Source organism: Gymnodraco acuticeps, unplaced genomic scaffold (genome assembly GCF_902827175.1).
Source record: "Gymnodraco acuticeps unplaced genomic scaffold, fGymAcu1.1, whole genome shotgun sequence".
In the NCBI taxonomy this organism is placed as follows: Eukaryota; Metazoa; Chordata; class Actinopteri; order Perciformes; family Bathydraconidae; genus Gymnodraco; species Gymnodraco acuticeps.
Window position 1 is genome coordinate 60649 of NW_022990184.1, and position 14441 is coordinate 75089.

Below are 14441 nucleotides of genomic sequence, written 5' to 3' on the forward strand. Positions count from 1 at the left end.
TAAAATGAATGTATTGATTTCACTAAGTGCCTTACTCTTGACTAAAGCGTATTTGAGTAAACGGTAAAAGTAATCCTAAAATTGAGGACACTGCACTTTTGCAGATTACAGATTGATCAAATCACCAGTGTGAATTCTATACTCTAACTGTGAATGTTTATCTGGATCTCTTACGATCCTGAGTTTTAAAATGCTTTTGACTAGTGATTGCCTTGAAGTAAATCTTTAAAGCGGCAAGCTGGTTTTGATTTTATAGTTTGATGAATGAAATTAACTAATGGTAAATGATCAAATATATTAGTTTAAAAACAAATATTTAGCCATTGTGCACCTGTGTTTTATGTGTGTTCATTATTATGCTTTTGACAAAAGATGATCAAACACTGATGAGAGATGATTTTTCCTATTATGATTGGCTGTATCAATCATTGTGATTGAATGTTTCAATCTTATTCCACTTTGTGATATAATTGATGGAAGGTGAGACCACACTCGAACCTGGAGACGCCTATTGAGTTAATTATTGACCAAATTATTATTAGACTAATGTTTTTAGGTTATCATAAATGATAAAAAGAGAGGACTGTTGTGGAAATAATTATCATAAGACGCCAATTAGTAACATACAGGACAAACCTTGATGTCTGTTTACCTTCTTTAAGGACACAGGCGGCTTAGCCAATAATGTTATTGTTCCCATTCTGTGACCGGTCAATACTGGGATACAGATGGTCTGTGTTGTGGGTACACTGGGACACTTCCTTCTCTGTATTTGTGGACTCCAAGGTAAAATCTTCGAGGTCATAAGTGTCCGAGGCAAGTAGCTCTGTGTTCCCACACTGTTTAGGCTATCTCCTCAAATATGTTGTTTACTCTCTGCGAAACCAGTTAGATGGGCTGGCAAGAGAGAGGCTCTCCAGAATTGACGTGGCAACTCTACCGTGAAGTCAGAACCTCTGACTCTTGGACTTGTGATGTGAATCCTCCGGCCGTTAACTCCAAATAAACCATCATGTGTTTGACATCAAAGCTACTGCTCTTCCCGTGTCTCCTTCCTGAGTCGGTGACTCCCACTGCATAGCTACACAGAAGTTATCTCTACAGTTGTCAATGAGTGAAGCAAATCTACCAGCAGCTTGCATATTTCACCAGAATTTGGTCAGTGAATGGTGTTAATTTTACCCTGTCCCTGTGAACACACAATGTACTGTAGCCAATAGGCTAGCTAGCTAATGCATTAGCTGTCCCTGTGAACACACAATGTACTGTAGGCAATAGCCTAGCTAGCTAGAAATAGGCTAGCTAGCTAATATTACCTCATCTGCTACATTAAAAAGCAAGCTAGCATTAGCCAAATGAGGATTTTCACTTTCAGCATCAATCATAACATTAACTTACCATCATATCAGTACTGGGCTCTAGATGCCGCTGTGCTGTGTCAGTTTCATTGCTGGACTCACTGCCACTGGGAATGGCCGCTGTGTCGGCTAACGTTACATCAGCTTCTCCGGTGGTGGTTGTACTACAACTAGAACCAGCTGCAGGACCAAACGAAAAGTCTGTAATTTTTTTTGATTTTGCTGAACCTTCCTCAAGTGCTTTCATTTTTTTATCCCTAAGTTTTTGTGCACCTCCTTTACGCTTTGGAGCTTGTTTATCCATCAGTAACTCACTCCTGATCTTTCACTGCGCAGTGACAGCTGCTACGGGCCTGATGGGGAGTGGCCGGCCCGGAACACTTACAAATGTGGGCACTTACAAATGTGGGCCGGTAGGATTTAGTTAAGCAAAAAAAAAAAGGGAGTGGCCGGTATACTTACAAATGTGGGCCGGTAGGATTTAGGCAAAAAAAAAAAAAAAAAAAATGTATTTATTGTTTTGGCCCTCCGGCCCACGCACAGCACCGGCCCACCGGGGAAATTCCCGGTATTCCCGATGGCCAGTCCGCCCCTGAGTAAAGGTCACCATCACAAAGTAATTCTTAACAATAACAACAACCGTAATGCTTTAGCATTAAAACACCATAGACTGTAAATATAAGGAAAACACAGACACTCATCATCGAGGTCACAATATCAATCGATCCAGCAGAGGCAAAACACAGAAGATCAACAAAATATATGACATAAATGAACTTACCAAAGCTGAAGGCTCACTTGAAAAGAAAAGCGGCACGGCGGTCCTTCCTCTGACAGAATGTGTCTATCACTTTGGGGATGAAGTCCTGTAGTTGCTGGATCAACTGGCTTTCAATTGAAAGCATGGCCAATGCGTAAGTCGCGGCTGTCCCATGGTGTTGCGAGTGAAAGTCTTTATCCTTTTGAGGGTGGAAAAGTTCCTCTCTGACTCGGATGTCGTCATCGGAGTTGTCACTATTATTTTGACCAAAATAACAGTCTCAGCAAACGTTTCCTCCAAGTTGTTCTCGTGAATGGATTTCAACAGAGACAGGGCAGTGTTTCCAGTGTGAAGCTCACTGTGGCGGTAGAGCGTGGTCAGCTCAGACTTCAACTTCTCCTTGTTTCCCAACGCAGGCCACAGTTTCACGGCGCAGTCAAGCTCAGGTGTAGGAAATGACAGGACATGCTGTGGGAAGAATGAGCTGTCAACAAGCTTTGCAGCGATCAAATGGTCACTCTGTGAGAACCTCTGTTCCACCTGTGAGATGACTGTGTCACAAGCCTCCTTCATCACCGGCGCTGTGCTGCTGACTCGTCGGCCTGGCTCGTCTGTTCCATCATGAGCAGTGGCGGCCAATGCATCAGTTTTCTGCCTCATTTTCTGAACATTTTCCTTGAAACGGCAGAGCGCGCTGTTGATCCCAGGTGCATCGATGCTTCGTTTTTGCAGAGTGTTGTATAGAACATCCACTTCTGGCATAAGCAACGAAAAAAACTCCAGGAGCTGCATAAATGCTCGGTCCCGCAGTTTCTTTGACAGGCCGTATGCCTCACTTATGGTGACCGCATCCCATCCTGGTTGTGCGCGTATATGCTCCATACACTGAAGTAGTGCATCTCGGGTCTCCCAAACCGCGTTCACAGTTCTGCTTTTAAAGTTCCATCTCACAGCCGGTGGCCGTGGGATGCGTCTCTGTGTTGCCTCTGCAAGAGCTGCAACACGTTTTGGAGCACCGGAGAAAAAAGTGGAAAAAGCAGTTAGATCTGCAAAAAACACCTTCAGGATGCTCATCCTTGCTGAACACAGTTGCTGCAGGGTCAGGTTCAGTTGGTGGGCGTAGCAGTGAACAAACTGAGCGTTTGGGTACGTCTCCTTCATCACCGTCTGTACCCCGCGCACGTTACCGCTCATGACGGCCGCCCCGTCATAGGTCTGAGCGATTAGCTTTTCTTTCAGCTTCAGGGGTTCCAGAACAGCCTTGATGCTGTTAGAGAGACCTACACCAGTTTTGTCCTTTACTTCCACAAACTCCAAAAAACGCTCTGTAACTGTGAGGTCAGGCATAATGTATCGCAGCACAATCACCATTTGCGATTTACAGGAGACATCGGTTGTCTCGTCGGCCTGAACGGCAACAAATGATGTGTTGTCCACTTGCTTGGCTATTTCCTCCCTGTACACATCATACATGCAGTCCAAGAGTTCATTCTGTATGGTGCTTGATGTCCCTTTGAAAACAAGCTGAACTTCGTAGTGCCGTTGAAGCCTGGAATCGCCCTCACACATTGTCTCGAAAATTGACCTGAATATCCCTGGATTCAGAGAGTCCGCAGACTCGTTGTGGCCCCGCAGTGCTGTCTCACATTTCCCACACAGTTTAATACAGGTGATGATCCGACCAAGCACGTACCTGTTTTCTTCCACCTTCCTATTATGAGAATCAATGCCGCGTCTGTAGGCGCTGTCAATCTGAGCTGCAACATTCACCCTTCCAAGTAATCCCAATTTTACGGCATTTTCCAAATGACTGTTGCTGCTCTCATGCTTCATTGTCCTCTCCGAAAGATGCTTTAAGTCCTTGTAACCTGTCCTCGACCAAGTACCTTGATCTTCACCAAAAAGCAGGCAAGGAAAGCAAAAGAGGGAATTCTTCTGGATGCTCGCCGTTAGCCATTTCTTTTTAGCAAACCACTCAGCGTTAAACCCACGTTTAACTTTGCCCGCAGTCTGGACCATTTGGAAATCCGGTGGATGGTGGGCACCGAGGCGCTTTACCTCCAGTTTCTCTCCGAGACTAAGTGTCTCAAATGTGTGCTCCAGTAAATGGTCAACTTCATTCATTTTCTTTCAGTTTTTTACTTCTTTTAATCGCTGGTGATGTTAGCTATATGCTGCTCTCTCGTCTCCTCTTCAAACTACACGTGACGTTTCGCAGCACTGCACACGTGAGTACTTACAGCCAATCAATTCTGAATTATGTGAGATGACGTATGGTGGGGATGGGAGCACTATTTTTTTGCCACACACATTAAATAGAAAAATACTCTGAGCATGCGCAGTGTAGTTTTTACAATCACCGTTCACTTAGACTGTGAGAGGGAGGGGCAGGATCGGGTTGTGTCCCACATGGCTCTAAACAGCTCAAAACGGCACTCTAGACACTAATTAGAAGAACACAGACTAAAACAGAAATGTACAGACGAATCAGATTATTAAACATGACCTTAAAATATATTTTATATGTTTTTTTATTTATTTTTTAGTATTTTTTTGTAATCATTATTTGTAATACTTTCTTCTGACACTAGGTGGGGCTGTGCCCCACCTGCCCCTAATGACCCGCCGCCACTGCATGTTTGTATAATGTAGTTAACTCCGTGTGTTGCTGCTAGCATACATAACACCTGACGTGGAAACGTTACTCGTGATGGAGCTACAGAGCTGCTAGAAAGACGGTCGAACCCGGTACATTCCTCCGTCTGCATGCGGTGCACTTTTGCTAAATGTTTAGACAAATTGCTCGTGCTTACATGCTAAACTCTTATTGCACTTATGGTAACAAGTATTCTCCACATCGAGACGGGTAAAGTTTAACCACACCTCGGAGCGCGTTCTCTCCGCCATCTCCGCAGTGTGCTCCGCTGCATGTAGCAGCTGCGTGTGTGTAAACTGCCCCGCCCCCTCGCACACAGACGGGGGCAGTGCTTGAATTGGAATGAAAAAGGTGCCAGTACTCTAAAATCAGCAACTTTTTCAAGTCAATTTTATATATACAGCCCACAAACAAGAATTTGGCTACTATAATGCTGGTGGGTTTGTCTCTTTACTACTGTATATTTTAGAAAGGTTCACTGTACTTAACATTTTTTATGATAGGCAGCGGATATGGCTAAAGCTCAGTAAGGTCAATATTAACTGAAAATATAGCAATCAAAGTCTAGATCTTCTGCTGAAGACACATGAAGCAGAGACTTTTCAGGTGAGAGCCCCTCTGGTGGTGTTCAACAGTAATGACAAGGAAACAAAGCTCTGGTCAGAAGCATTTTTTATAAAAAGCTTTAACAAAATTAAGTATTTCTGTACATTTTGAATGCAATCTAACTTTCCAACTCAGAAAACGAAAAACGAAAAAGTGCCAAAAGTCTTCTCACATGGCTGAGCTGCTTTGCAATATACTTCACCACTGAAGAATACAAATATGTATAAAGTAAACTATGATGCAATCTAACTTTCCAACTCAGAAAAATGATAAAGAGCATGAACAAAGAACATGTAAAAAATAAATGCAAAATTTGCACAATCTAAAATGAGAAACTGTAACTGCAAGTAACAAAGTCTGAGCCATGGTAAAGAGTTACATTGAACACCAAGCTGATCAGATAACTCCCTGGTTGGTCTGAAGTCCTTCTATCTCCAGGATCTGTACAAATCGGCACATTATGCCAAAAGTCTTCTCACTGGGTGAGCTGCTTTGCAATATACTTCACATTGTTAGAAAAGGCTCCAGAAGGCCTTGGGGACATCAGTATCAGGGGCTGGAGCTGGACAGGCTCTTTCATCAGCACTTCTCCTTCCCTTTGCCAGCCAGGACCTCACATACTGTTCCGGATTGAACTGTCCTAGTGATGGTCCATTACATTTAATGAAAACCAGGCTGGACAGTCGGCTGACAGAGAGAGCATTCCTTTTTGCAGTAAGGATATCGTTCATGCAGCTGAATGCCCGCTCACACTCACTAGTGGAGACAGCGATGGTTCGGACTGCTTTCAGTAGAGGCTCCATGGCAGCAGGTGTACGGGATGCCCTGGTTTCCTTGTATTCGCGAAAGCCCTGAACAGTCTCTCTTCTGTCCACTTTCAGCACTTCGCACAAACGTAGCACCTCTACGTCCCCATACTGTACGTCTAACTCCTCTTCAGGCCAACTTCCAGGATGGATAACTTTCATGTCCTGGATTAGCTGATTGTCCCGGGCCTCCCGGCCATGTAATGGGATTTCTCTTGTGCTGACATGAGAGGAGGTTGTGGAAGTCATTCTGTGTCTCAGATTCTCTACCATACTGCGGAAAAACTGACCTGCATGAATCTGTACAAGCCTGCCATTCTCACGCAGGGCAACACCCTTGAAGGACTTCTCAGCTAGAGCTGTATGAACTATAGTCATGTGTGGGCCAGGCATGGTGACCATGGATTCAAAAACTCGTATTTCTCGAGTTAAGAGCCTATCTGCTGTAGGCATTGTCATCTCTCTTTTTTGGAGTTGCCGAGAGAGGTCGCTGAGCTCTGTGAGCGCATCGTACATCAGTCCCAGATTGCTGACAAACGTTGCAGATGTGAGCACATCATCCAGGCCCTTGTACTTTGCTCTGTCTCTGGAATCCCTGCTCGTGTCGTTTGCAGCATTTGTGAAGTGATCATGAAGCACTCGGTAGTTTTCCCAGACTGCTCTGACGCTCCTTTCACTTGAAGCCACCCAGCGGATGGACAAAACACGCCCTATCACCAGGAGACGCTGTCCGACTGCTTGCGCACACTGCGCTAACTGCCTCTGATTTTTGGGGGAGGCATGGAACAAGGAATAGAGTTTGTCAAAAAAGATCTGGAAATGATTGAGCCCTGAGACCTCCTTGACCACATCCCCAACTGCCAGCTCTAGACGATGATTGGAGCAGTGCCACACAAACAGGCTTGGGAATTTACTACACAACTGGGTAGCAACGCCTGTTCTCTTCCCTAGCATGACTGAAGCCCCATCACATGCAAAAGAAACGAAACACTGACCTAAAAAGTCCTCGTTAAAATCTCTTCCAAGACACTCCATTAACGCCTTTGTGATGTCATCAGCCGTTGTTCCATCCAACTCGATCAGCTCCCAAAAAAAACGTTTCGGGCTCAGCATCAGCTAATGCTGAGCGTAGACACACAACAAGCACCGTTTTACCACTAATAGTGGTAGATTCATCGACCAAAACACAGAGTTTTCTTTGGTTTTCTGTAATGTCTTTTGCCATTTTTTTCTTCAGCTCATGAGCTATGTGGTCGATGATTTCGCCACAGGTTTTATTGGAGTGCAAAACCCTGCCCACGTTCAGCCCATTCAGTTTCTGTACATTCAAATCAATTGGCATGTCTGTGAATGGCCGGCTATGTTTGCCAATTTTATATGCCGTTCGAAAAACTCTGATAGTGGTGTCTAATTCAGATTTATGCATAGACTGCACTTGATGTTGAATAGTTTCACGTGAAGCAGATGTAAGGATGTCAGCAGCTTTTACATGGGCTTGTGATTCTTTATGTTCTTTGATTTTTTTTCTCAGGCTAGCTTGTTGTTTGCCCTTGTCAACACCGAAATGAGACACTGCACACTCACCCCATTCAGTTGACAGTTTCAGTCCTTGTCCAGTGTGTATTCCCAAAGATTTGACATCTCTGCATATCCGACATCCTAGCTTCTTATCTTTAAGAAGGAGCCATGCATTGGTCTTGCAAAAATATTGCACCTGGTCCGTTGTCCAGCAGTCAGGTGCATCGCTTTGCCCGGTGTTGGTGGTGGCAGTTGCGCCAGCAGCAGCTAACGTTAGAGGCTCTGGAGGAGGCGGCGGAGCTAGTGCTAATGCTAATGCACTAGAACTTGGAGCAGGAGGATCAACCAAAGAAAGCTCCCCATCAGACACAATTTCCAACACAGGCACAGCATTCTCTGTATTTGAAGTTTCTTCCGGCGACAACCGCTGTCTTTTTGCACTTTTATTAATCCACGCTAACATTTTAGAAATGCTAATTTGTGACGTGACTTGCTTTCCTTCTCTCGGGGGCGTGCCTGCTCTGTTCTATCACTCTACATAGCCACCCACTGGGTGGGAGTTGCACTGCATAAACACAACACACGTGCATCTAGGTATGTAAATTGTAAAGCATTAAAACATGGTTTTACTAACAGTTTTCAGTATGTTGTTATTTCGGCATTATTATTATTATTATTATTATTATTTTGAAACGTGTATTACTATTAAATCACGGTCAAATAGGTTAATTTTGACATAGTCGTTTCCACCACAGTATTTACATGGATAAGATAAGCCCCGCCCCCTCTCCAGCACGTTCTGTTTGAATGACAGGAGTAAACAGCTGACAGCCGCTGTGAAACTCCAGCGGTTAGAGCGATGAGAATGTCCGTTCGGCACCTCATGACGCATCTACTGAGTACCGGGCGGCTGTATATATATATGGATGTATAATAAGAACGGCGGGAGAGTGTTGAGTACTGGCACGGTGCATGAGTACCGGAGTACCGCCAGCATGCCGGTACTGAGCAAGAAGTGCCGGTACTCCATGGGTCAGAACCAGAAGTGCCGGTACTGCGTACCGGTGAGTACCGGCCCAATTCCAGCACTGGACGGGGGAGAGAGATCTCGTCTGATCGAAAATACATCATAGACGCATTTGTTGTCTTTGCATATTAGAAACGAGTTGGCGACACTAAGACTGCGATATAATGTTTTTTAGCAATAATACATGACATATATAAATGTACTGTATGCATTCAAAAGTGCTGAATAAATGTTTTATGGACCCATAATAGTGATTATTATTTAAGTTAAGTTTTGCCATAATCATGTCTATTTCCATAATCAGGTAGCTGAACAACATTGGTAAAAAAATTATACATTATATATATATATATATATATATATTTATAATATTAATCATTTTCGGCCTTTCGGCATTCGGTTTTCGGCCAACTGTTTCCTATTTTCGGTATCGGTTTCGGCCAAGAATTTCCCATTCGGTGCACCCCTACTATTTATACAGTATTCAATCAGGAAGAAATAGGGATAATGGCTTTTACCATCATTCATCATATTTAGTGTCACTAAAATGTCAATCTTTTTGTTTCTGATTCATTGACAGCTCCCCTGTTGCTATGGCACAGTACAGTGGATTCAAGCAGCTCCTCATATATGCGGTATCCATGTTTATCATTGCATTGTCTTTTTACCAATGGGACATGTCACAAAGAAAACGAGGTACAGTGTGTGTATGTGTGTGTGGTTCTTACCGTTCCTGCTGTGCATCCTGTTTGGTCTTCCTGCTCCAGACACTATTTTCATGCTCCACTGCCTATGACAAATAGTAATTTAATAGATTAATAAATGTTGGCGCTGCGACCTCACCCCACGGTGCTTGCTTTTGGATAATTGTGGCTCACATTAAACTAAACAAACATTTTGCTCTTATTCCAGAGGAGAGGATCCATGAGACGCAGGAGCTGAGGAAGCAGCCGCTGAGAGAAACATGTGCCGGGGACAAAGAGACATTCAAGCACCGTTTAGAAGACGTCAGAAACAATGAGCTGGCGAACCTCATTGTGGACGACAAACAGGCGGGCTGGAATGCACTAACAGGTGACTAATGATGATTTCCGTTCACACCTGAGGATCTACAGGAGGTGTGTTATGTAAATAACGCAGAGTTATTGGCGATGTTATAATTAATACAATTATCATTAAAAAACGTAATTTTAAAGTGATGCACAGATTATTTTTTTGTGCAAGGGTCGCCTACTTCACCAATCAAACGCAGCAGGATGAAAGGGAATAATTGGGATGTAAGTGCATGCAATGAAGTCAGCAAAAACAATGCGTGGGAATAGCTTGTTTTGTGCCTGTTGCAACACGTGAACGCCCTGTAAGAGAGGGAGGAGCCAGGGAAAAACCCTCGCCTTCTAGCTGCAACAGCGCTCGAATAGGACACTTCCCCCTTATACATATGGAAAGCCTCAAGTGCCACTATTCGCCCGTTTAAAACGCGCGTTTTTTTAATATGATAATGAGCCCCACCTTCTGTTTTGCATAGCCAGTACATTTAAAGTGTGTGCAACCAATCAGTGAAGAGTTAAGCCAGACTAAAGCAATCTGTTGATGAAAAGTTCCTGTAACCTACCCCATTGTGAGATTTAGATAGAAAATAATCACAATAATTAAATCTAAATTAAACATTTATAGTAAATAATATAAAGTATAAACATATCTACAGTCACAATTTCATTAATGTTATTCATACTTTCTGTTGTGTAGTTTATTAATGTTCCCGTGCTTTCAGTTTCCATCCAGTAATATAATCAGTAGAGGAAAAGTGTGTGTGTGTACAAGATAGATATTAACTTTACTCCACAATTTCCTACCGTATTATTAAATAAGTCTGCACAGCTGAGGGGACACCTGTAACTCAATTCATGTGATTTTTGGGTGATTTATTCAATAAAAACCTCTGTATTTTCAGAGTTAATCAAATGACAGCCACATTGTTATCTAACGTGTCTCAAACACGTTTAAGGAGTGCAATGCAACTGAAAGGTACACTAATAAAAGTAAAACGTTGTACCAACAAAAAAATATTAGAGTAATCAATCACACGAAATATTTTACATTGACTCAATTTCTTCAGATCAATCTGTATATTTTAACACCAGAGCACATTTATTTGAATGAAAAACAAGTTGTTCACACAACCAGCTTTGGCCTCTGAGGCAGCCATTACCTGATCTTAGACATGTTAATAAGTACCACAGTTAAAATGCGGTAATATGTGGGCCGTTTCCAAACATCAAACTCTTAGAAAAAAGACATGTCCTTATTATTCACTGCACACTTTTTTAAAGCAACACTGACAACGTGCGCCTGTGAGACATGTAATCTCTGAAAATGATTAGACATGCATAACTTCTACAGTGAAAATCGGTCATACTGTAAGTGCAACTTCTGAACACAACACTTTTTCGCAAATGTTTTACAATGCATAATTATTATAAAACCTTGGTTTTAGAAACCTTACCATGTAACAATGGTAACTGAGTGAGTGTAACAAAGTGTCTACCAGCTGGGTTCTCAGTCTATTCACTGTTGGGCTCATCTTTTTCCCCTCCATCAGGACTTTTTGCACAACTTCAAAAGTGGATTGCAGTTATTTCTGATATCTTAAGTTCAGTCAGACAACTCACGTGTTCCTTTAACATGTTTATTAGAAGCAGCATATAGTTGAGTTTGGCGACTAGGCTCGGGCATCATCACTCCATAGATATACATAGCACGATGAGTGATGATCAAATAACTAACCCCCGAGCCTACAGGTGGAAGCTGGGGTGGTGGTGGGGCAGCGAGCAGCAGCGACGTAGAGGTATCTGCAGCAATAGCAGCAGCAAGCAATGCATGGAGAGAGATCTGGCAGGTTAAATAGAGCGGCATATTAAGGAGACTCTGTTTGGTTGGTTGTAGAGTGGCAAGGGGGCGTTATGTATGAATGCAGCATAAGTGCTCGAGTTGACTGCCTGAACTAGCTCGCAGGCTTCGCCCCATTTCAGTGCGTATATGAGCCCGAAGAGCATGGCAAAAGCTGTCGCAACCAAGCCGCTGAGGACCTCTGTTCCTTCGATGAGAACCTTGACGTCTTTGGGTCGATGAAGCTGATCCTCTTTCCCAGTGTCAAAGGCTTCCATTGTTGCCTGCTCCAGTTCTCCAGCCTCAGCGTCCTGCAGATCATGCAAAAAAAAGGGGAATGGATGAGGACCACAGCGTGTAGTTCAACAGGCCTGAGGCGTCAGTTCAGTCGGCCCAAGAGGAAAGCTCAGGAGGTCATCACAAATGACTATCTTTCTAACCAAGCAGTTATTTCCATGCGGTACAAATATGTTTTCTTTTATGAACAAACTTCTTGTGAGTGAGTGGGAGGTCTTACCTGGAATTCTTTGATGAGATGGTCAACAGGTTCACCCAGGTAGATCATTAGAGATTTGAGGACGCATTCTCTTCTGATGGCGATGTCCACAGTCTGAGTAAGAACAGAGATATATATATATAATAAATTAAATGCAAATAAAGGAGGATTCAGCCATTGATCCCACAGATTAAAAACTCATTCATAGATACCTCATCCAAAACCTGCAAGATCCCGGTGGTCTTCTGTTTCAAAACTCCTCCCCTGCTCCTGATGACCTGAGTGTTTGTCCAACTGCGCCAAGAACTTTGTCTCCAATGGAATTGTTGTTATGCGCATTAACTCAGCATTTACCTAGAAAATATAAGCAGCATAGAAAACAAAAAATACTAAGAATTTATAATACACATGTTTTTTATAAAGAGCCAATGGTTTGATTAAAAGTACTCCAAGTCAGCTTGTATGAATGTAACATTTAAATTAATTAATCCACATATTTATTGAAAACCACCACCAAATAAAGACACTAAGAGTAATAGATGTAAAGCTTATATTGTGATATATATTAAAAAATAAACGTCAACATATTTGCCTCGGCTGTCTATAGTTGTTAGTTAGTTGGGCCCTCAATTCTTCTCCACTACAGGCTTACAATCAAGGGTTTCATCAAAAATAATTACCTCTTCCATGTGAAAAAGTGCAGGCCACCGCTCCAAGAGGCCTTCAATGCTTGGCCTCCGATGCACTATTTCTTGTCTTCAGTATCCAAACGCCTTCGCCATCTTTTCTTTTATTGATTGCCGGTTGTTTCTTTTCTGTTGTTCTGCCAAAAGGAAAATTGTCTCTTGCTCCATGCTTTCTGGAGTCTCACCAATCGGCAAGGATGGAAAATGGTTGGCATCAGCTCGCCTGGCTCTCTTTAAAATTCTTCGCAGGGTAGGACTCTTCTTGAGACTTGGTCTTCAACGAGTTCACAGCAAGCTCTGCAGATGATTTGAGCTTGGTGTCAGTCTAGATTGGTTCTTTGTGTACTCTGCATTTCCTCTCTGTAATTGACATTCTGTGTCATAGGAGAAGACCGGGATTGGAAACACTTTTGGCCACTGCTGTGTTCTTAATGATTCTGAGTAGGGGTGCACCGAATGGGAAATTCTTGGCCGAAACCGATACTGAAAATAGGAAACAGTTGGCCGAATGCCGAAAGGCCGAAAATGATTAATAGAAATATATATATATAATGTATACATTTTTTACCAATGTTGTTCAGCTACCTGATTATGGAAATAGACATGATTATGGCAAAACTTAACTTAAATAATAATCACTATTATGGGTCCATAAAACATTTATTCAGCACTTTTGAATGCATACAGTACATTTATATAAGTCATGTATTATTGCTAAACAACATTATATCGCAGTCTTAGTGTCGCCAACTCGTTTCTAATATGCAAAGACAACAAATGCGTCTATGATGTATTTTCGATCAGACGAGATCTCTCTCCCCCGTCTGTGTGCGAGGGGGCGGGGCAGTTTACACACACGCAGCTGCTACATGCAGCGGAGCACACTGCGGAGGTGGCGGAGAGAACGCGCTCCGAGGTGTGGTTAAACTTTACCCGTCTCGATGTGGAGAATACTTGTTACCATAAGTGCAATAAGAGTTTAGCATGTAAGCACGAGCAATTTGTCTAAACATTTAGCAAAAGTGCACCGCATGCAGACGGAGGAATGTACCGGGTTCGACTGTCTTTCTAGCAGCTATGTAGCTCCATCACGAGTAACGTTTCCACGTCAGGTGTTATGTATGCTAGCAGCAACACACGGAGTTAACTACATTATACAAACATGGGTTAATGATTAGCGGAAACTGAGTTATTTAGTTTGTTAAAATTTCAGCTATTCTGTTTACAGTCTGTCATCAGATTATTTAATACGATTTGTTAAAGGCTCAGGGCAATCTCGATGACAAAGGTCAATGTCCCCCCCCCCCCCCCCCACCCCTGTGAGCCAGCCGCGAGCATGGTCGCCGCGTCTTTATTACGTCATCACAACAACACGTTAGGTTACCAACGTAAGCCTGTTCTGACATTCGGTGATATTTTTAACCATTTTCGGCCGATAATTTTCGGTGGCCGAATATTCGGTGCATCCCTAATTCTGAGGAAGAGCCGCTAAGTAATACTGTGTCATCTGTATTCACAGATCCAGAGGAGTCTTCACTGTACAGTCCACTTGTAGGGGTACTATTTAATGGTATCTCAACTGGGTACAAGACCACAGTTGTAGAATCGGGGTCTAATTCGACAACTTTGATAACTGTTAAAT

General features: G+C 42.9%; 1 long non-coding RNA gene across 1 annotated transcript; it reads right to left on the reverse strand.

Annotated features, from left to right (window-relative positions):
- Positions 1–10638: 10638 nt before the first annotated feature.
- On the reverse strand, positions 10639–13314 carry LOC117547237. Its single transcript, XR_004569142.1, has 4 exons — positions 12794–13314; positions 12326–12467; positions 12135–12227; positions 10639–11928 (listed from the first exon to the last, which is right to left on the reverse strand). It is a non-coding gene; the product is annotated as an uncharacterized LOC117547237 (long non-coding RNA).
- Positions 13315–14441: the final 1127 nt, after the last annotated feature.